Here is a 25,045-nt window from a genome sequence, read left to right on the forward strand (position 1 = left end):
GCCTCACAAATTCGGACGAGAGACAGACTAGTAAGCTGGGGACGAGAGACTGACCCAGACTGACCGACTGGCGAGCTCTTAGCGCCACTTAAATGCACGTGAACAGCAACCTTTCCCCTTTTCCCACCAGAGGGAGACACCAAACCTGCGATTGCCACAGCGGCGCCACCGCCAGAAACGGAGGGCGACTGCTTCACACTACGCGCTACGGCGCGCTCTTCAAAACAGCAATTTTTACCACATCTCAGTCAGCTTGACAATGATTATCGACCAAAATCTAGTATTTTGCTCTCAAAAGAACCGTTCATTAAGTAGGTTGATCTTCAAAACAATGGCATAGGTTTACAACATGCCCATAAGGTAACCATAAAAATGGAGTTCAGTAATAATAATAATCATAGTTATGATAGTAATACACTAAAATATTTAAAATCTCGATTACATTTATATCTGCGTATGAGTTAAGAATGTGTGCGCCCTGTGCCTATAAGCTTGAGTGCAATGCGGCGTGGAGAGAGGGTACGTGCTCAAGTCACAGTTCACAGCCCGCTTGCGTGAGCCCTACCATGTATTCTAGTATCCGGGATTTGCACCGCCTGCCTCAGTAGCGACAATGTTTTAACCGAAGGGACACATTTTTTGGCAGAGGCCCACTCTTCTACCGGCTCGTCAGCAGTCACGGCACAGCGTGCGATTCGTGCACGAACGTCGATATCCCCACCCGCATTCTTCATCTTGAACGGTGTCGATTGTTTCGTCAGTAGACACTAGCAGGGGAACTGGAAATGAGCAAAAGAGAAGTATGGGTGTACCACGGCCCGTGCGGCCTCACAAAACTTCGAAGCAGTAACTCACCTAATGTCGTGATTTATTCGGCACGTTGACACGCAGCTGCTATTTCTATTTCTGATCGTTCTGCGAGGCGAGTTCCTCTCTATGGCGTCGATTTCAAACCATACAACTTAGGTGATGTGAAAGAACAAAATTTTTGGGCTCGGCAAAATGTATGTGAAGAGTTTCATGTAAAGTTGCCTTACAATCCGCTAGTGTTCTTCACTGGTGTATCACACTTTCATATCTCTAGGTACACGACGAAACAAAATATAGGCTACTGGAGTGTCAACAGTACTAGAGAAATGCATGAGAGGCTTCTTTATTCATATGGTGGAACTCTTAGCATTGTTGAGAGTAGGTACCTTTGGAACACACCTAGACTATGAATGTGAATTCCCAGAGATTTTTCAACCTGATAAACAGCTACTTTTGCGTAGCCTTGAAGCAATAGATGTTGAACATGTGTGGTTCCAGCAAGATGGGTGTAAGACTCATACAGGCCGAACAACGATGCGTGTTTCCGTCTAAAAATGTGGCGGGTCTCGATATCTACATCAACATCTACATCCATACTCCGCAAGCCACCTGAAGGTGTGTGGCGGAGGGTACCTTAAGCACCACTATTGGTTCTCCCTTCTATTCCAGTCTCGTATTGTTCGTGGAAAGAAAGATTGTCGGTATGCCTCTGTGTGGGCTCTAATCTCTCTGATTTTATCCTCATGGTCTCTTTTGCGAGATATACGTAGGAGGGAGCAATATACTGCTTGACTCCTCGGTGAAGGTATGCTCTCGACACTTCAACAATAGCCCGTACCGAGCTACTGAGTGTCTCTCTTGCAGAGTCTTCCACTGGAGTTTATCTATCATCTCCGTAACGCTTTCTCGATTACTAAATGATCCTGTAACGAAGCGCGCTGCTCTCCGTTGGATCTTTTCTCTCTCTAGTATCAACCCTATCTGATACGGATCCCACACCGGTGAGTAGTATTCAAGCAGTGGGCGAACAAGTGTACTGTGGTAAACTAATTCCTTTGTTTCCGGACTGCATTTCCTTAGTATTCTTCCAATGAATCTCAGTCTGGCATCTGATTTACCAATGATTAATTTTATATGGTCATTCCATTTTAAATCACTCCTAATGACTACTCCCAGATAATTTATGGAATTAACTGCTTCCAGTTGCTGACCTGCTATGTTGTAGCTAAATGATGAAGGATCCTTCTCTCTATGTATTTGCAGCACATTGCACTTGTCTACAGTTAGATTCAATTACCATTCCCTGCACCATGCGTCAATTCGATGCAGATCCTCCTGCATTTCAGTACAATTTTCCATTGTTACAACCTCTCGATATACTACAGCATCATCCGCAAAAAGCCTCAGTGAACTTCCGATGTTATCCACAAGGTAATTTATATATATTGTGAATAGCAATGGTCCTACGCCACTCCCCTGCGGCATACCTGAAATCACTCTTACTTAGGAAGACTTATCTCCATTGATAATGACATGCTGCGTTCTGTTATCTAGGAACTCTTCAATCCAATCACACAATTGGTCTGATAATCCATATGCTCTTATTTTGTTCATTAAACGACTGTGAGGAACTGTATCGAACGCCTTGCGGAAGTCAAGAAACACGGCATCTACCTGTGAACCCGTGTCCTTGGCCCTCTGAGTCTGGTGGACGGATAGCGCGAGCTGAGTTTCACATGATCGTCTTTATCGAAACCCATGCTGATTCCTACAGAGTAGATTTCTAGTCTCCAGAAATGTCATTATACTCGAACATAATACTTGTTCCAAAATTCTACAACTCATCGACGTTAGAGATATACGTCTATAGTTCTGCATACCTCTTCGACGTCCCTTCTTGAAAACGTGGATGACCTGTGCCCTTTTCCAATCTTTTGGAACGCTACGCTCTTCTAGAGACCTGCGGTACACCGCTGCAAGAAGGGGGGCAAGTTACGTCTCGTACTCTGTGTAAAATCGAACTGGTATCCGATAAGGGATGACTTCCTTGGCCAGTGCGTCTTCGTGATTTAACCCTTTGCTCCTTGTTTGGGGGAAATGCAGTATTCATTGTTTCTAAGTGTCGATTACAACTACCGAATTCCAATAAATCGTTTTTAAAACAAAAAGGGGAAAAAGCAATATATATTTATATATATATGTTTTATTCACTTTTCAAATCGTAGATTTCGTTGCCGCAGCCTGTATTTTTACACCATGTCTTGACAATGATCGCCCTGCACATCTATGCATTTTTGTACTCTTGTAACCCCAAATCATTCTAAACCGTACTGGACATCGATCATCTCAACACTCCGTCTCATGCTTTTTTTTTAGTTATACCACATTTTCGGAGTTATTCTCGTAAAGTTTTTCTTTTAAATATCACTCAAGATAAGACACAAGGAGTCAAGTCCAGAGAACAACGTGACTCCAAACATTTGTTTACTGTGCGTCCTTTTGTGAATACTTCACGAATACGAGATACCGATTGGCGACACGTATGGGGCACCCTTCTGTACAGGTCGTCTACGAAGTCTAGATGATTTTACGAATTTTTAATGTAATTCCTAAATTTTTTCAATCAAGTTTACGTCTGCAATATTCGAGTACAATTAGTTGTTTCCTACGTGCCGAGTAGAATTATCGCCTCAGTAGGGGCTATTTTTTCCTGTAAAATGCACTGACCAACAAGTCGATACGCAACACTTTTGAACAGCCAATGAGGAGCACTGGAGAAAAGTCACGTGTTAGCTGCAGAATGCACCAGGAGTTCGCTCCAATATACGTAGGACGCTTGCTCCAGCCTCCAGCTGAGCACGACGGGAACCCTCTCCTATGTCTGTCCATTGTTTTCGGTCTTTGTTCCGGCATAAAAGCGACATCCATGAACAGCTATACTGGCCAATGGGCTGGTGCGCTCAGTTTCATTAAGTGCGGCAGCATATTACGAATGAAATTTAAAAAATTTCGTTTTACTCCCTCAAAAGCCCATATCCTCATTCATACTGACCAAGATCCACTGCAGCTATACACCTCTATGTTGCTGGAAAAATCCTGAACTGCTGAGAGTAAAATGTGCAAAATTTGGAGGCAAAAAAGAACATCAGACGGGTGATTCTGCTACCAGGAACCAAGCAATTTTTTTTTTTTTTTTTTTTTTGGTAAAGAGGAACTTGAGGAACTATAATCACAATCTTTGATGGACCATTACGGATTGGTCTGGTTATTCACATTGTTAGGAAGTGAAACCCGCCAACGGACTTGCCGCAGTGGTAACACAGGTTCCCGTCAGATAACTGAAGTTAAGCGGTGTCGGGCAGGGCTTTATGTTGGATGGGTGACCATCCGGTCTGCCGTGCGCTGTTGGCAAGCGGGGTGCACTCAGCACTTGTGAGGCAAACTGAGGACCTGCTTGATTGAGAAGAAGCGGCTCCGGTCTCTTAAACTGACAATCGGCGGGAGAGTGGTGTGCTGACCACATGCCCCTCCATATCCGCATCCAACGACGGCTGTGGGCTGAAGATGACACTGCGGCTGGTCGGTACCGTTGAGCCTTCATGGCCTGTTCGGCGGAGTTGAGTTTAGTTTAAGAAGGTGAAACCAAACTAACTGTTCCCTATGCACAATCCTTTTGAGCAATCACTCGCAATATGCATGAACACTAGAATTTGGAAATTTAACTTATCTTCTTAAGTGAACGCCGGCCGCGGTGGTCTAGCGGTTCTAGGCGCTCAGTCCGGAACCGCGCGACCGCTACGGTCGCAGGTTCGAATCCTGCCCCGGGCATGGATGTGTGTGATGTCCGTAGGTTAGTTAGGTTTAATTAGTTCTAAGTTCTAGGCGACTGATGACCTCAGAAGTTAAGTCGCATAGTGCTCAGAGCCATTTGAACCATTTGAATCTTAAGTGAACCAACACGCAGGTAAGTTTAAACTACACACATACACTTTCATTCACAGAATACCGCAAAATATTACTTTGAATTACTCAGAGAAGTAACAAAAAACACTCACATCACTTTTAAGAAAGAAGGAACGACTGAAGCTGTGACTGTGAACCGCGCCAGAGGGTGATCGAAGTGTCAGGAGTGCGGGAAACACAGAATGTGAAATGTTGGGTGCTTCACAGTTTGTATGTATTTCATCTTCTTGTGAAACATGAGCAGCATTCCAAAATTATTTATTTGCCAGATGTGTATTCGGGCACATAGTGGATCATATACTAAATGAAACGACGCTTAAAGTATAAAATCTTTACTATGATTAAAAATAATGTTATGACATTTACACACAATCATCTATGTATGGTATGAATCTAGGTGTACCGCATTGATGTAGATATCCACAATACATCGCATTGGTGATGAGCTACACCTCAGTGAGTTTGAACGAGGTCCTGTAATAGGCCTACGAGAAACAAGACGTTCCTTCTTCGATACTACGGAGAGACTTAGCAGGAATGTAGCCATTGTATATGACTGCTAGCAGCGGTGGTCACAAGGGATGTACGGTGGCAAGAAGGTCGTGGTTACGTGGAACGAGAGGGAACACCATGGTGTTCGGTGTATGGTTCTGGGACATCATACCGCATTGTAGCACTTGACACAACGAACCGTTAAAGATCCGTTACTTCAGAGGTAGGTCCGAGCCAGACGCCCTGTTGCGTAGCCGGCCGAAGTGGCCGTGCGGTTAAAGGCGCTGCAGTCTGGAACCGCAAGACCGCTACGGTCGCAGGTTCGAATCCTGCCTCGGGCATGGATGTTTGTGATGTCCTTAGGTTAGTTAGGTTTACCTAGTTCTAAGTTCTAGGGGACTAATGACCTCAGCAGTTGAGTCCCATAGTGCTCAGAGCCATTTGAACCATTTGCACCCTGTTGCGTGCATTCAAGTGACCACAAACCATAGCCATTTGCTACTTCAGTGGTGTCAAGCGCGAGCTCAGTGGAGGGCAGGGTGGAGACCTGTTCTGTTTTCTGATGAAGGCTGGTCCTCCCTCGGTGCCAGCGATGGCCGTGTGAGGGCTTGTAGCCAATCTGTCAACGCGCCAGGCATACTGAACCTACGCGTGGAATTATTTTCTGGTAGTCTGGAGAGCGATTTCGTATGATGGCTGCCGGCCGCGGTGGTCTAGCGGTTCTAGGCGCGCAGTCCGGAACCGCACGACTGCTACGATCGCAGGTTCGAATCCTGCCTCGGGCATGGATGTGTGTGATGTCCTTAGGTTGGTTAGGTTTAAGTAGTTCTAAGTTCTAGGGGACTGATGACCACAGATGTTAAGTCCCATAGTGCTCAGAACCATTTGAACCATTTTTTTCGTATGATGGCTGGAGCACTCTTGTGGTTATCCCAAGGTCCCTGGCTGCAAACTTGTACATCAATCTGATGACAGGAACTGTGGTGGCATTCATGACAACTTATCACAGAATGAACAGAACAGGTTTAACCTGAATGCTTACTTTGATATATTCAGAGATCTGCTAGTCTGGACAGCGTGGACCACGCCAGCAGATAGGCGTGTGCCGCCACCGGCGACGAGGAGACTGGGCCGTCCTCCTTTAGCTCAGCCACTAGAAAAAAAGGAAGTCATACACAGAAGCCATGTCATATTCGCCATCGATACCACATTATAATAAGACAGGGCATACTGCATTTTAATTTTCATACTTTTTATACTTGCATTCATAAAAGATTGTATGTTACCAAACCAGGCTAACGGTTGTATTGTATAGTATTTGGGCTTCCTGTGGATTTCAAGTATGAGTTCAGTTTCACATATAGCATATCAGCGTGTGTTTTTAATGTCAGACGCTCATTTAGCCAAAGGAAAATTTTTTAACTAAGTGCATACTGCATTTTTATCTTTATATCGGCGGCACTGGTTTACTATGTACTCTAGCTAAAGTGCCCTCTGCTGGAATTAGGTTATTGTACAAATACCTGACGCAATCTGAGTGTTATCATCACGTACGACGTACTCACATGTTTACGTTGATTTTTTATCAGAGTATTTTAACGGTATGTATGGCTGCTATACATGGCTATAAATATTTTATACTTTTATATTTCATGCATCATTAATACTTGTACAGATTTAGTTTTAACTAACTGAATGTGGTCGCTTACACAATATTTCTATTTACAACAGATCTGAAGATGGCGGTAAGACGAAACCGGCAATAAAGTGTAAAGAAATCTGTGTGATCAAGGCCGACTTGTTAAAATAAAACTCATGACAATATTCCAGGGGGTGTTTTCCAACATTATAACTCTCACCCACACTTCGCTGTTGTAATTCAACAGTTTGGAACCGCGCGACCGCTACGGTTGCAGGTTCGAATCCTGCCTCGGGCATGGATGTGTGTGATGTCCTTAGCTTAGTTAGGTTTAAGTAGTTCTAAGTCCTAGGGGACTCATGACCTCAGATGTTAAGTCCCATAGTGGTCAGAACCATTTGAACCATTTTCTGTAATCCAACATGTTCCACAGAGTGTCAACATGCTGTCCCGCCCTCACCAGATCTCTCTGCAGTCGAGCATATGTAGGACATCATCGGATTACAACTATAGCGTCATTCCTAATTAGCATTTACCGTCCCTGTAGTGACCGACCAAGTGCAACTGACACACAAAATTTCATACGGCACCTGTAAAACATAACGCATGCACGTTTGCATGCTTGCATTCAACATTCTGACGGTTACGCCGGTTACTAATGTACCATCATTTCACATTTGCCGTGGCTTATTTCGTGCTTATCTTTTAAAGTTAAGCACTTAAATATTTTACCTAGACGAATGTTTTCCAAAACTTTCATTACTTTACATTAATTACTTTTTGGTGTTGTGATATTTTTTTCTGCCAGTGTATATTCTCAAATACCGATCTGGCAAGTAAATGCTTTTGAAATGCAGCTCATGGAGCACAACAAGATATCTTTCATCGGAAACAGTGAAGTCACGTATGGGGTATGTGGCGAGGCCGCTTTTACCTTGGACATACTGCATTATCCGTTATTATCTCATAGTATCCACAATCAGGTTCAAATCGGAAAGGAGGGTCGTCAATGAAGTTCATCAGCACGCAAAGCACTTTTATTACGGACACCAACGTACAGACAGAACGGAGTGCTGCTATTTACACGAACATATAATATAACAAAGTATTCAACTTTTAGGAATGCAAGAAATTTATAGAACCTTCTAGAAATGAGAGATATTAACTAACAAATATCTGCTGCTGATTAAATCTGAACTGACGGTTCGTCGAATAGGATCCAGATACACTCCTGGAAATTGAAATAAGAACACCGTGAATTCATTGTCCCAGGAAGGGGAAACTTTATTGACACATTCCTGGGGTCAGATACATCACATGATCACACTGACAGAACCACAGGCACATAGACACAGGCAACAGAGCATGCACAATGTCGGCACTAGTACAGTGTATATCCACCTTTCGCAGCAATGCAGGCTGCTATTCTCCCATGGAGACGATCGTAGAGATGCTGGATGTAGTCCTGTGGAACGGCTTGCCATGCCATTTCCACCTGGCGCCTCAGTTGGACCAGCGTTCGTGCTGGACGTGCAGACCGCGTGAGACGACGCTTCATCCAGTCCCAAACATGCTCAATGGGGGACAGATCCGGAGATCTTGCTGGCCAGGGTAGTTGACTTACACCTTCTAGAGCACGTTGGGTGGCACGGGATACATGCGGACGTGCATTGTCCTGTTGGAACAGCAAGTTCCCTTGCCGGTCTAGGAATGGTAGAACGATGGGTTCGACGACGGTTTGGATGTACCGTGCACTATTCAGTGTCCCCTCGACGATTACCAGTGGTGTACGGCCAGTGTAGGAGATCGCTCCCCACACCATGATGCCGGGTGTTGGCCCTGTGTGCCTCGGTCGTATGCAGTCCTGATTGTGGCGCTCACCTGCACGGCGCCAAACACGCATACGACCATCACTGGCACCAAGGCAGAAGCGACTCTCATCGCTGAAGACGACACGTCTCCATTCGTCCCTCCATTCACGCCTGTCGCGACACCACTGGAGGCGGGCTGCACGATGTTGGGGCGTGAGCGGAAGACGGCCTAACGGTGTGCGTGACCGTAGCCCAGCTTCATGGAGACGGTTGCGAATGGTCCTCGCCGATATCCCAGGAGCAACAGTGTCCCTAATTTGCTGGGAAGTGGCGGTGCGGTCCCCTACGGCACTGCGTAGGATCCTACGGTCTTGGCGTGCATCCGTGCGTCGCTGCGGTCCGGTCCCAGGTCGACGGGCACGTGCACCTTCCGCCGACCACTGGCGACAACATCGATGTACTGTGGAGACCTCACGCCCCACGTGTTGAGCAATTCGGCGGTACGTCCACCCGGCCTCCCGCATGCCCACTATACGCCCTCGCTCAAAGTCCGTCAACTGCACATACGGTTCACGTCCACGCTGTCGCGGCATGCTACCAGTGTTAAAGATTGCGATGGAGCTCCGTATGGCACGGCAAACTGGCTGACACTGACGGTGGCGGTGCACAAATGCTGCGCAGCTAGCGCCATTCGACGGCCAACACCGCGGTTCCTGGTGTGTCCGCTGTGCCGTGCGTGTGATCATTGCTTGTACAGCCCTCTCGCAGTGTCCGGAGCAAGTATGGTGGGTCTGACACACCGGTGTCAATGTGTTCTTTTTTCCATTTCCAGGAGTGTATGTTAACCACTACCTCACACTGCACGGAGTACAAATCGCCGCGTCCACGACTGCCAGTTATTTAAAAAAAAATGTAATGCATGTCACTAGTCAAACACATGTAATCGGTTCAGAAAAGTAAAACGACAGTATATGGGAAATTGAGAACTATGTCAAATGTCTTGCAATCACCTCTTGTGCCTTCTGTTCTGTTTTGGGATGTCATCTTCTACAGTATTCCATAATCTGAAACGCAGCTGCTGGTTGTCAGTTAGTTGCAAATACTGTAATTTTGTGTTCCACGAGCGCTCCCTTGTACGATAAGGCCTCTACGGCGTGAAGTGGTGCCGTCGTTAATCCAGTGGTTTTGCATTCTAGACGAACGAGCTTCGAATCCGCAGCTGGCAATGAAAAGATGCCTTTTATGCAGTTGCGCCTGATAACTTGTCCAGCTGAGCGAATGTAACTAATTAATCGCACAGAAGAATGCAGATGCAACTGATGGCTGCAAACAGCGGCTAAACACGGATAAAGCAGACTTTTGAGTAACTGTAGCGGCAACAGTCTGGATGACTGATGTGGTCATTGTTATGTTGGTACTATGAACAGATAACCGAAAGGAAATTACAGTCGTTACTTATCTGCTCTATGCTTTTAAGTTGTTTGCATCCTATCCGTTGAAATGATCCGTAGGTGAAATAGTATCCCATTCGTGTCTCTGAGCGAGGGCTATTCACATTTATCATCAGACGAAAAATTGGTATTTCTGAACGCCTTGCATTCCTTTAACAAATCGCACTAGTATTCAGCACACTCGGCTGTGGGGTTTGATGCAGGACCAAAGGGGGTAACAACAACAGTATTAACTTTCGACCTAGGACTCACAGTCATGTAGAAATTTATAAAAGACATCATATTTACGCCAATGACTGTAACACTTTCTTTATTTCAGGACTGCAATTTCGGCCTTGGGCCATTATCAAGTGCAGATTTTTGTGGCTTTATGTGCCAACTCATTTTAAGTTAACATGGCATAGAACCACAAAAATCTGCACTTGATAATGGCCTAAGGCCGAAATTGCAGCCGTGATATAAAGAAAGTAAGGCGTAAATATGACGTCTTTTATAAGACAGCATTATTCACAATTCAAACAAATATTTTATTTAATAACACATGCAGCAAATGAGACAAGACAATAAACCACTTCAGCTTAGAGAGTCGGTGAGGTGATAGTGACGAATTATCGCAATAAAGTCTTACTGCATTTGTTTAGGTTATTTCCTATACATGGTAGAAGCTTCCACTTCAGATGAAAAATTATTTTGTTAAAAAAAAGTTAACGAATTTAATAAATGTAAAAGCAAGCAAAATTCAGAATCTTAAAAATTTTAGTTTAAATCGTTTGCTAGCTGTGTTACTCGAGGCTTTCCCGACAGACTATTTGTGAATATGGTTCTTGGGTGAGACGTCGGTTGGACGTCGTAGTGAAACTTCCACAATACGTCGTCGACGCAACTGACCGACATCTACAGGTGCGACGAATAGGCTACTCAGGCTATGTATGGCAAACTGAGAAGAAACTGAGCAGGCATGAACGCACCAAATTTCGGTTACCAGACAGGTAGCGAGAGAGACAGCTACGGCACCTGCCGGACGAAGAACGCACGCGCAGAGGCTGTCAGTCATACTGTGCGCTGCCGTTGGCCGCTCCCGCGCCTCTGTCGGGAGCCACCTGCCGACATACGTGTCCGCGATGGCGTGTGTCCATACTCGCCGTTGTCATCCAAATGTCTATGTAGACATGACAGCCTCTTCCCTCGTACGACCAACAGATTTTTTTGTTGGTATCCTGTGTTGCTGTTAAGCAAATTCAAATGGTTCAAATGGCTCACAGCACTGTGAGACTTAACATCTGAGGTCATCAGTCCCCTAGACTTAGAACTACTTAAACCTAACCAACCGAACGACATCACACACATCCACGAACGAGGCAGGATTCGAACCTGCGACCGTAGCAGCAGCACGGTTCCGGACTGAAGCGCCTAGAACCGCTCGGCCACAAAGGCAAATTAGTTGAACTGAGAATTTCCACTGATTCTGTAATAATGCTGTTCGAGTACGAAGACGTCGACGTCAGAATTTCGGTCACTGCAGAATTTCGGCCACTCCAGATCCCTCCGGCTGGTACAGACGTGTGTGTCGTCGATGTTCGACACACCTATCCTCTACGGTGCGACAATTTTGTCCATTGTATGGTGTCCCCCAATGATGATCATTGGGGGAAGTGGCAACAAAACGACTATTCACGTTGGTGTGTAGAATATATGAGTCGGGCGACATACCATCTGACTTTCGGAAAAGCATCATCCACACATTTCCGAAGACGGCAAGAGCTGACAAGTGCGAGAGTTATCGCACAATCAGCTTAACAGCTCATGCATCGAAGCTACTTAGAAGAATAATATACAGAAGAATGGAAAATAAAATTGAGAATGCGCTAAGGGACGATCAGTTTGGCTTTAGGAAAAGTAAAGGGACGAGAGAGGCAATGCTGACGTTACGGCTAATAATGGAAGCAAGGCTAAAGAAAAATCAAGAGTCTTTCATAGGATTTGTCGACCTGGAAAAAGCGTTCGACAATATAAAATGATGCAAGCTGTTCGAGATTCTGAAAAAAGTAGGGGTAAGCTATAGGGAGAAACGGGTCATATACAATATGTACAACAACCAAGAGGGAATAATAAGAATGGACGATCATGAACGAAGTGCTCGTATTAAGAAGGGTGTAAGACAAGGCTGTAGCCTTTCGCCCCTACTCTTCAATCTGTACATCGCAGAAGCAATGATGGAGATAAAAGAAAGGTTCAGGAGTGGAATTAGAATACAAGGTGAAAGGATATCAATGATACTACTCGCTGATGACATAGCTATCCTGAGTGAAAGTGAAGAAGAATTAAATGATCTGCGGAACGGAATGAACAGTCTAATGAGTACACAGTATGGTTTGAGAGTAAATCGGAGAAAGACGAAGGTAATGAGAAGTAGTAGAAATGAGAACAGCGAGAAACTTAACATCAGGATTGATGGTCACGAAGTCAGTGAAGTTAAGGAATTCTGCTACCTAGGCAGTAAAATAACCAATGACGGACGGAGCAAGGAGGACATCAAAAGCAGACTCGCTATGGCAAAAAAGGCATTTGTGGCCAAGAGAAGTCTACTAATATCAAATACCGGCCTTAATTTGAGGAAGAAATTTCTGAGGATGTACGTCTGGAGTACAGCATTGTATGGTAGTGAAACATGGACTGTGGGAAAACCGGAACAGAAGAGAATCGAAGCATTTGAGATGTGGTGCTATAGACGAATGTTGAAAATTAGGTGGACTGATAAGGTAAGGAATGAGGAGGTTCTACGCAGAATCGGAGAGGAAAGGAATATGTGGAAAACACTGATAAGGAGAAGGGACAGGATGATAGGACATCAGCTAAGACATGAGGGAATGACTTCCATGGTACTAGAGGGATCTGTATAGGGCAAAAACTGTAGAGGAAGACAGAGATTGGAATACGTCAAGCAAATAATTGAGGACGTAGGTTGCAAGTGCTACTCTGAGATGAAGAGGTTAGCACAGGAAAGGAATCTGTGGCGGGCCGCATCAAACCAGTCAGTAGACTGATGACCAAAAAAAAAGTGGTGTCCCGCAGTTATAGGGAATCTTTTAGACACCAGGCCTTGTTAAACCAAGATCATCTTCCACGGAGCTTACAAGAACTCCCGATGCGTGGCACCGCCGCCCACGCCGGGCTGCCAGCGCACGTGTCACCGCCCACGCTGCTTTCTGTCAACCGACTGTAAGCTACACAACCCCTCGCCCGCTTTGAGTTTCGTTGGCGGACTTTCGTTGAGCTCTTCCAGTTGCCAGCTGCTTCAGTAAATGAGAAGTTTAACTCTTAAGAGACAACTGAGTGAAGTGGCTCGGTAAAAAGTATCCGTGATTACAGCTGACAACATAAAATAAGATACGCAATACTATAATGTTTAAGCAAAACGCTTAATTGGCTAAGGTTCAGTAGGCCGGCGGCGGTGGCCGAGAGGTTCTAGGCGCTTCAATCCGGAACCGCGCTACTGGTACGGTTGCAGGTTCGAATCCTGCCTAGGGCATGGATGTGTGTGATGTCCCTAGGTTAGTTAGGTTTAAGTAGTTCTAAGTTCTAGGGGACTGATGACCTCAGATGTTAAATCCCATAGTGCTCAGAGCCATTTTTTTAAGGTTCAATATAAAGACACAGTGGCGTTGCTGTCAGGTAGGACGCCAACGCCTCTACTTGGTAAACAACGGCCGGTTCTGAGCGGCGAGACATGTTAACAGCCGGTCAGACCTACAGAGCACTACCGAAATATAAAAAAAGACTAAAGCTAAGGTAGATTCCACAATTAACGACCTATTAACACACAAATCAGTATGTCGTTAGAAGGAGGCCAAGAGAGGGGCGTGATGGTAAAATGACCTGGCTCCTAGCTGTGCTAAGTTAGTGTCCTGTGCCTCTGTTAATCTTATTCTACGGAAGGCCTATTAAGATTTCTCAGCAGCCACAATAAAAAGGATTTACGTACTAATAAAAAAAATTCAAGAGATCATTTCATAACACGACAGACAGTGATGAACTTGATTGAGTGACCTAAATATTTCGCACCAAAATTATAATTACAATTTGGGCGAATTCTCAGGGAACACTTTTTATTGAAAGGCATTTAGAATAGTTGCGCCTGCAGCTAATGACCGTTAGGTGAGGGTAAACAGTAGACCGCTAGCAGTCCAGCATAACACCGTGCTCATACTCAGGGCGTATTTTGCCGACAACCATGAACCCACTAAGTAACAAGCGGCCAGAAATGTTAATCAATATGTTTATTTAAGGATGATAATACAATTAACAAAATAGACTTCTAAAGCCTTAAAAATAACACACAATAAGGTGGTCTTTGCGGCCTGTACCGTAACACCAGTTAAACAAACAGAATAGTAACACCAATTCACTCAGGAATCGTACCATTCAGAGAACGCACAGTCTTCGACCTATTCTGGAAGAAAACCTTGCGACCCAACACGCAATAACTGCACACTGTACAATGATCGCAAGTTTCATAAAAACTGACACAAGATTCAGACAGAACCTCCAAAACAATGACAGTCCATAACGTAAAACAGAGTCTCAAACTGCCCTCCAGGTTTTTGAAAAGAGGGCGCTCGCATCGGGCCGGGGCTGACCGCAAATCCACGTTTAATCTGTCGCTCATAAGCCTGCTTCCCGAGACATAGCCCTGCAGGCACAAATGGCTGACGCGGCTCGGTCACCGTCGCGCTTCTTGCATGCAACTCCGCCGGCCGCCCAAAACACCCGCATGCCTCAACAAGCTCACGGGCTTCCCCAACTAACAGGACAGCACTTCGTGGCCGCTTCCTTCACGTCACGATTCTTCTTCATTTCCGTTACTACTTGGAGACTACCTACCAACTAGTAAGGTAGAGATGCTCTCTGCCAAAGAAGACCGCACAACAGGACAACCAACAATCGAGAGATCGAAGCGAGCGTTCTATGGATCGTAGAGTAGACTGTTAGATCACTTAATAGGACAGGTAGTTTAGACACAAAGGAATTACCGACATGGGCTACAGGCGGGAACTGATTGAAATCAATGCGGAAAGTTGAAAATTTCTGCTGGACCGGGATTCAGGCCTTTCGCCTTTGATTTCAGTCAATGCCAACTAGCGGCCAATAAATGTGTGTGTGTGTGTGTGTGTGTGTGTGTGTATACAGTGACAATAAAACTAGGATTCCTGATTTTCAGCCCAACATCACTTAATGGTAATAAAACAGTTGGTCTAAAAACGAATAATAATAATCTGGAAACATTCCCCAGGCTGTGGCAAAGCCATATCTCCGCAATAAACCTTTCTTCGGGGAGTGCTAGTTCTCCAAGTTTCGCAGGAGAACTACTGTGAAGTTTGGAAGATATGAGATGAGGTATTGGGGGAAGTGCAGCTGTGAGGCCGGGTCGTGAGTCGTGCTTGGGTAGCTTAGTTGTTAGAGCACTTGCCCGCGAAAGGCAAAGGTTCAGAGTTCGAGTCTCGGTCCGGCACATGGTTTTGATTTGCCAGAAAGTTTCATGAATAATAATACAGCACTTTGTGTGAACTACAATGGATAACATAATGCCGTATTATCGAAGCCAAAATAGACACTAAGGCTACATACAGTCCTGGTCCAAAACATTATGAGAGCTTGATACAAGGTGTTGGACCGTCTTTGGAAGGCATACAGTACTGATTCTGTGCGGTATGTATTCGTAGTTGCAGGGAGGTTTCCGGGGACATCTGTCACCAGGTCATACATTTATATATGAAGGTAGTATCTGTTCCCGAAACAACAAATACCATTGATGACCGTGCAGCTTCTCTAGAATGAAATGATAATTAAATCGAATCCGTAACTGCAAACAGGCGTTGATGTACATAGTGGGGGAGATGTCGAAAATGTGTGCCCCGGTCGGGGCTCGAATCCAGGATCTCCCACTTACATGGAAGACGCTCTATCCATATGAGCCACCGAGAGCACAGAAGATAGTGCGCCTGCAGGGACTTATCCCTTGCACGCTCCCAGTGAGACCCACATTCCCAACATGGCCACACCACTACATTCGTAGTGCGAAAAATTCAAATGGTTCAAATGGCCTTGAGCACTAGGGGATTTAACATCTGAGGTCATCAGTCCCCTATACTTAGAACTACTTAAACCTAACTAACCGGGCCGGCCGGAGTGGCCGTGCGGTTCTAGGCGCTACAGTCTGGAGCCGAGCGACCGCTACGGTCGCAGGTTCGAATCCTGCCTCGGGCATGGATGTGTGTGATGTCCTTAGGTTAGTTAGGTTTAATTAGTTCTAAGTTCTAGGCGACTGATGACCTCAGAAGTTAAGTCGCATAGTGCTCAGAGCCATTTGAACCATTTGAACCTAACTAACCTAAGGACATCACACACATCCATGCCCGACGCAGGATTCGAACTTGGAACCGTAGCAGTCGCGCGGTTCCAGACTGAAGCGCCTACAACAGATCGGCCACCGCGGCCGGCTATTCGTAGTGCACCTAATAGATATTTGCCCATCACACTCATTACTCGTGCCAGATTAATCTACCAAGTTCCGTACGAGTTGGGGCATAGCGTGTGCGCTCGCACAGGAGGGTCATTGGCCAGGTAGCCATATTTTAACTGTAGATGCAGGTAGTGTCTGTTCCCGAAAGAACAGATACCATTGATGACCGTGCAGCTTCTCTAGAAGGAAATGATAATTAAATCTACACCCTAGCTGCCAACAGGCGTTGATATACATCTTTGGGGACATGTTGAAAATGTGTGCACCGACTGGGACTCGAACCCAGGATCGGCTGCAAACATTCTAGAGAAGCTGAACGGTCATCTACGGTAACTATTCTTTCGGGAACAGATACTGCCTTCATATACAGTTAAAATATGGCTGCCCGGCCAATGACCTTCTTGTGCGAGCGCACACGCTATGCCCCAACTCGTACGGGACTTGGTAGATTAATCTGGCACGAGTAATGAGTGTGCTGGGGAAACATGTATTAGGCGCACTAGGAATGTAGTAGTGTGGACATGTCGGGAATGTTGGTCACACGGGGAACGTGCAGGGGATAAGTCCCTGCAGGCGCACTATCCTCTGTGCCCTCGGTGGCTCAGATGGATAGAGCGTCTTCCATGTAAGCAGGAGATCCCGGGTTCGGGCCCCAGGGGGGTCACACATTTCCCGTAAACTACGGGCCGATGCTTTGTGCTGGCGCCCAGTAGCGTCCTGTGAGTGTTTCATCGAATTCATATCAGGTGAATTCGGTGGCCAAGAAATCAATCTGCGTATGTTATGAGGCAACTCAAACCACTGTCGAACGTATCTGGCACTGTGACACGGACAGTTATCCTACTGGAAGATGCCATTGCCGTCGAGGAAGCGTGAATGGATTCAGGTGGCCAGAAACAACTTTGATGTAGACTGTAGCAACCATGATGAGCTCGATTACTACAGCAGGTGCCATGGAAGTTCATGAATGTCCTTTATAGAAAAAGACTGCCTCCATAGCACCTGTCGGTGGCGCGGTGCAGCATAGCAGCATCTCACCTCGATGACGATGTATCTTGACACGTCGCCATGATGTAATAAGAAATGTGATCCCACTGGCCAGACATTACGTTTCCATTGATCAATGGCAGGATCTCATGGTTGGACATTAAGAGTACTAGATAAATTTTATAGTTTGGATAGAAAAAATGCAGACGGTTGCTGAATTAGAGAGGATATAAAATTCCGACTGGGAACAGCAAAAAATTGAACTCTAAGAAACAAAAATAGTTGATCATCTGATATAAATTTGAATGTCAGTAAATATTTTCTGAAAATATTTGTCTTGAATGTACAGAAGTGAAACATGGACAATACACACTTTGGCGCAACTTGACTAAAGGACAAGTTCAACTGATTGACGCCTCCTGCGACACCAAGATATGGTCTGTTTGGTAATGGAGTGGTGTTTGGGGGCAAAAGCTGTAAATGGAGACCAAGGCATGAATACGGTAAGCAGGTAAAAATGGGTATACGTGTGTTTGGTCCTCAAAGACGCTCAGCACCGAAGCTGTCAGCGCCAAATGGGTATAACTTGCAGTGTTTACACGTAGGTGAAGTGGCTTGTACAGTTCTACACTGTCTGATCAAAATATCTCTATAACTGAACATTAGCAGGACAGCTTGAACTCCGCAGGGGACTCTTCAGTGAGGTGTTTCAATGTCTGTGAAGGAGTGACAGACCATTCTTCCACAAGAGCCGAAATCATCTGATGTAGTGATTTTCAACGCTGGGTTTTGGAGCGAAGGAGACTTTCTGATTCATTCGAAAGGTGTTACAAACGGTTCAGGTCGTTGCAGGACAGTTCATTTCATGAATGTTATTGTTCACAAACCATTACCTCACTGATTCTTTTTTGTGACATGATCAATTATCATGCTGATACAGTTCTATAAAATGTGTTCATATCCTACTACATTTAATGCTTCCTTAAGCGGTATAAAGGGGCCACATCCTAACCACGAAAAATACACCCATGCCGCAATACCACCGCCGCTGAACGTCACTGTTAGTACTGCAGGTGATAACAGATTGTGCCCCGTTCTTTTTAACTCCTTACGCACAGTAGTTGTGCTAGCTAGGTTGCCGGTAGCACTTTAGAAAGACACGGGTTATTCCTTCCGCTGATTTACGATACTTTTACAAAGATACTCCGCAATGCTTGACGGTCCCTGTCCTCCATTACGTGCTGTCTGCCTAGTCTTGGTTTAGCTGTGGTCGTTCCTTCGCGTTTCTTTTTCAGTCAGATGACTGGAGAATAGCTTGGGTTGTCACACAATTTGATTGTCGTCCCATATTGTACTCGTCTCGAAGCGAAAGTCAAGCACAGGGTGGATAAAAAGCGCGGCATCATATCTTTTGATTTTGAGCTGACAGACAGATAATGGATACCTGGTGCATGGGACACTCCATCTCTGTCTTCGTGGTGACACTGGGCTTTGCACTGAGAGAGGACGAATCACTCTCACTATTCTCCTTATTCAGGGGCACAATTGAATGTTGATTTTTCGCTAAAAGCATTGCGTTTGTGAGAAGACAGAAAGTTAGTGTGAGCAGGCGTTGATGGACGCATGTACAATGTTAATGCATGTGGGATCTTCATTGTGACTCTTCTTCAAATAGCATTTTTCTCGAGGTGAGATCAAGTAGGCAGTTTGGTCATTTAATAACAGGTCTTGCAATTGACATTTAGGCTTGTAAGCCACGTGTAGCTACTAGGGAAAGGAACATCTTGAAGAACGTACTGGGAATAGAATGCTGGGCCTCAGAATTTCTCGCACCGATGTGGAGACACTGCATTCGGTTAAAGAGGCGAAGAAGCGGCCTGCCTGGACCTACTTGTCAGGCGCCTCTTGCCACAGCTGGGCAGGGCGCACGAGAGAAATCCAGGGGTCGTCAGGCCAAAGCGGTACGACAGTGTCATAAACGCCCTTTGTGAACAGGGATGGTGACCGTAAAAATTCGCGAGTTTCCATGCTCACAATGGACTAGACGCTATCGAGGGAGTCGTCAGGCAGTGTCGTCCCTCGAGCTGCAGAGTGTTTTCGGAAGCCTTAGGCCATCAAGCCAATTTAAGAAAGAATGCAACATTCTGAAATGATCTATGTTGGGACACAAAAGCACTTCTCTTAGTTTAGCCTAGCCGGACACGTGGTAACATGATAAATGTGTTATTCACTTTAGAGCTATACGGAAGCTCAAAATAACATTCTGCCTTAACTGGCCATCGGAAAAAAAAAACAAGTTGGGAGCACAACATCTCCTCCTCTCTGCGTGTGAATTTGGTAGTCAGCAATTGTCTGCTTCTTCTGGAAAGAGAAGAATATTATTAAATTTGATTAGGATTGGCCATTGAGTAGAGCAGATGAGTTAGATGGGAGACATGGAGCTCATGGATTCTTGTGAGTGGCACAAAACAATTGTGCGGCGGTTGCGGGACTGCTTTTGTGGAGTTTACCGAGGTTTGATGGAAAGTGAGGAGGAGATTGGGTCTTCTCATTCAGACTACGGTTTGGAGAGGGTTCTAGTCTTGAATTGTGTTATGAGTGGGGTGCACTTGGGACTCCTGTCCAGAGCGTGACTTCGGACCAGCACTGGTCTTGACTGGGTAGCCAGTGGTGAGGACTCAGGCATCTAGGACAACTCGCTGTGCCGAGGGCAACTTTATTCGTGACAGGTCAGTCGCTTTGACGTTTGGTCTCCTTGTGCACACTGCCGTAGAAGTGAATCAAATTGGACAACGGTATGACCGGCGAACGGAGGTGTCACGCGCTGGAATCTGCCGAGTTTTCAGGACTCCATTAGAGAATAATTACGATGCGTCCGCCGGTCGCGACTTCGCGTATTTCGTGCCCGCGTTATGGAATTACAGGCGTCGCACATCCCTGCTCTGCAGAAGCTGGAATCACGACCGTCGCCTGAGACAGCGCACACATTGTTTTGCTGCTCCGGTTTGTTGGGGCAAACGTGCCGGCCGAAGTGGCCGTGCGGTTAAAGGCGCTGCAGTCTGGAACCGCAAGACCGCTACGGTCGTAGGTTCGAATCCTGCCTCGGATATGGATGTTTGTGATGTCCTTAGGTTAGTTAGGTTTAAGTAGTTCTAAGTTCTAGGGCACTGATGACCTCAGCAGTTGAGTCCCATAGTGCTCAGAGCCATTTGAACCATTCTGTTAGGGCAAACACGATTAGAATCTGGCCACTTGTTCTCAGCTGCACCAGTGTAGGATATCTTGTGTGCAGACTAAATCAATCAAAGTCTTTTCAGCATTAGATTATTTTGGATTGCGTTATCCATGTTTTGAGCCAGGGTAAGTAGTTCAATCAGACAAACCACAGTCTTTGACAACCAGTCGCCACCCGAGGCATGTTTGTGCTGCCATCAGATCGTATTTTATTTTTGTCATCTTGCTTAACATGTATCTTTTCGTCCTATTTTATAAACAATAAACTAATCTACCCTATCTTTTATAAAAGATCAATACCATGTTAATGTATTAATAATGCATCAAAAACTGACTAAAACAATGACAGGGCCACTTTTTCATTAATATTATTTCAGTATTCAACTTCATTTGGATTCTGATAAACGTGATAATCTCTAATACAAGATATCAACAACAAACACAGTCAAAAGGTAGAATTAGTTTAGCAGACACAGGGGGCAGGCAGTCCAGTGGAAGGTTTACTAGTTAAAGTGATTGCTATCGGGGCAGTAACTCAGAGTCATCTGTCGCCTTCCATAACATACAGCATGTCCAGTTAGCTTTGCAAAATGTGCCACCATGTCGGGCGACAGTTTCGCAGTCAGCTATTGCAGATGGTATAGGCATATTATTGAAAAAAATCATTTCAGAAATCATTATTTACTAACAGCATCCGGTGACAAACAATACCATCTCGCTTGAGGCTCAGAGCGCGCACTCTCAGACTTTTGACACTTTTCACTGCGCGTGGTAGGTACACATATTGACATGGAATAAGGTCACCTGTGACGATGTGCCGCATTGAAAACTGGTACACGTCAGGGGAAGTGTAAGAGTGCATCCAAACATATATGGTACATGGCTCCATCTGGACACCCATCAAGCAAGTAGTGGAATGTTTGCAGTGACATTCAGCCCTTGATGCGTCTCCTACTGGTGAACGGTGCAGGAATAAAAACCATCCTGCACTCTTGACATCACTACCAGCCACGTCCTTGGGCTGACCATGTGGCTCCTGTTGACGCCAGGACCAATGTCCCGTGGCTGGGAAGAGGGATTTGGTCCAGTGTGGACATTATTGGACTGTATTTCGCAAGACCTCTTAAGTGGGACGATGTCGTGGCTAAAAATAAACTTCTGAGAAGCCCTTGCTTGAAGCAGAGTATTGCAATGGACTGGAAATGCCACTCAAAATGCTTACATTCTGCTCTCGGGTCTGATTGGTATGAATGGTGTGAACGTTGAAACATGTTTGGTTGAGCGGTTGGTAGCTCTCAAAATCGAGGGGCGACCTGGCAGCAGTAGTGGAGATAGGTGGAACTTAGTGATGTGGCAAGAATTAACAAGCTGGGAACTCAGAATCGTCAGTAAACAGTAATGATGTTCAGAAGCACTGCAAGATTTGAAAGAAATTGAAAGTGCACGCTAGTGGTTCCTATACTTGAGTGAATATTAAGATTAATGAGAGAGAAAGGTCTCGTAAGTCAGAGGCATTGTATCACACGACGGAGCCTTTAGCTGGCTGGTGGTGTTATTCAGAGGCAAGGTCTAGTAGAGAACAATAAGTATTGCTTCTTCTAGTGAAACTTAAAATGTGGTGTTTGTATATGATGTGTTTTATTGTTTTGCTTATAGTGTACGGCGGGCGTTGCTAGAAACTAATTTGAAACCATTTAGTTACTGCCTGCGATGTACGTTTCCCAATGTAGTCGTCGCGTCTGAGTCTTTTGAAGGATTTATCTAGGGTGTTGATGAATGATATTGGAACAGTGTCCTGGCTCGCGTGTCAAAGTGATCCAGGTGACTCTTCTTCACACGGAGTTGATGTTATAGCAGTGCAAAGGAGAACAAACGTTTCCGAGTGATTCCGCGGGGCAATACGTCATGTAGTTTGTCTCACATGCCGTCCATCACTGAAGCCGTCGTCAGACAGACCGTGCATTCTAACGTCAACTTTGAGCGATCAGAGTTTATGACGTCATAGAGTGGAAAACGCACACATCGAGTCTTTGCAAAGGATGCACATAGATATTCTGAACGTTCGTTTGAACGTAGACCAATGAGATGAAAGGGCAGCATCTGCAACACATACAAGCCATCTATTTTCGGTACAGAGTGCGGAGATGCTATACTGGTTTTAAGCTGATGCCCATGAATACATGTCGTTTCAAAGCACCAACACATTGAGACTCTGTGGAAAACCAGTCGTTTATTGGTACGATTTCCAATAATAAAATGACAGGAAACGGCATACAGGTCGTTAAATAATTTTCGAATTGTAACTTGCGTCTTATGAAAGCGTGCCGTTTACATCCAAGGGCAATTCAAGATTTCTTACAATGAAAGGCCAGCAAATAACATATCCACAATTAAAGCCTTTAGGAGGTAATAACGTAGAACACCAGTTCCTATATTACGGAAGTTCAGTGTAGTATATTTTGTATTTATGCATCTTTTTTCGTTAAAGTCTCAGGTATAGTGGGCTCGCATAATTTCGTAACTATTTTTTGTATTTATCTTCACGTTTTCTAATTCGTTCTGAGACTTTATTAGTAATTTACACTACTGGCCATTAAAATTGCTACACCACGAAGATGACCTACTACAGGCGCGAAATTTAACCGACAGGAAGAAGATGCTGTGATATGCAAATGATTAGCTTTCCAGAGCATTCACACAAGGTTGGCGCCGGTGGCGACACCTACAACATGCTGACATGAGGAAAGTCTCCAACCGATTTCTCATACACAAACAGCAGTAGACCCGCGTTGCCTGGTGAAACGTTGATGTGAAGCCTCGTGTAAGGAGGAAAAATGCGTACCATCACGTTTCCGACTTTGATAAAGGTCGGATTGTAGCCTATCGCGACTGCAGTTTATCGTATCGCGACATTGCTGCTCGCGTTTGTCGAGATCCAATGACTATTAGTGGAATATGGAATCGGTGGGTTCAGGTGGGTAATACGGAACGACGTGCTGGATCCCAACGGCCTCGTATCACTAGCAGTCAAAATTACAGGCATCTTATCCACATGGCTGTAACGGATCGTGCAGCCACTTCTTGATCCCTGAGTCAACAGATGGGGACGTTTACAAGACAACAAGCATCTGCACGAACAGTTCGGCGGCGTTTGGAACAGCACGGACTATCAGCTCGGAGACCATGGCTGCGGTTACCCTTGACGCTGCATCACAGACAGGAACGCCTGCGATGGTGTACTCATCGACGAACCTGGGTGCACGAATGGCAAAACGTCATTTTTTCGGATGAATCCAGGTTCTGTTTACAGCATCATGATGGTCGCATCTGTGTTTGGCGACACCGGGGTGAACGCACATTGGAAACGTGTATTCGTCATCGCCATACTGGCGTATCGCCCGGCGTGATGGTATGAGGTGCCATTGCTTACACGTCTCGGTCACCTCTTGTTCGCATTGACGGCACTTTGAACAGTGGACGTTACGTTTCAGATGTGTTACGACCCCTGGCTCTACCCTTCATTCGATCCCTGCAAAACCCTACATTTCAGCAGGATAATGCACGACTACATGTAGCAGGTCGTGTACGGGCCTTTCTAGATACAGAAAATGTTCGACTGCTGCCGTGGCCCGCACATTCTCCAGTTCTCTCAACAAGTGAAAACGTCTGGTCAGAGGTGGCCGAGCAACTGGCTCGTCACAATACGCCAGTCACTACTCTTGATGAACTGTTGTATCATGTTGAAGCTGCATAGGCAGTTGTACCTGTACATGTCATCCAAGTTCTGTTTGACTCAATGCCCAGGCGTATCAAGGCCGTTATTACGGCCAGAGGTGGTTATTCTGGGTACTGATTTCTCAGGATCTATGCACCCAAATTGCGTGAAAATGTAATCACATGTCAGTTCTAGTATAATATATTTGTCCAATGAATACTCGTCGATCATCTGCATTTCTTCTTGGTGTAGCAATTTTAATGGCCAGTAGTGTAACTGACGTATATTCTGTAATACTTGATGTTACGTAAATGTCAGTGCACTCTTTCTCAGAAATTGTTTGTTCGCTGGGCTTTACCTCTAAGAGAGCTTGCACTACTTTCAGTAAGATATTTTACACTTTCTTGTTCAAAGTCCTCTATG

This window comes from Schistocerca nitens, chromosome 2 (assembly GCF_023898315.1).
Source record: "Schistocerca nitens isolate TAMUIC-IGC-003100 chromosome 2, iqSchNite1.1, whole genome shotgun sequence".
Lineage (NCBI taxonomy): Eukaryota > Metazoa > Arthropoda > Insecta > Orthoptera > Acrididae > Schistocerca > Schistocerca nitens.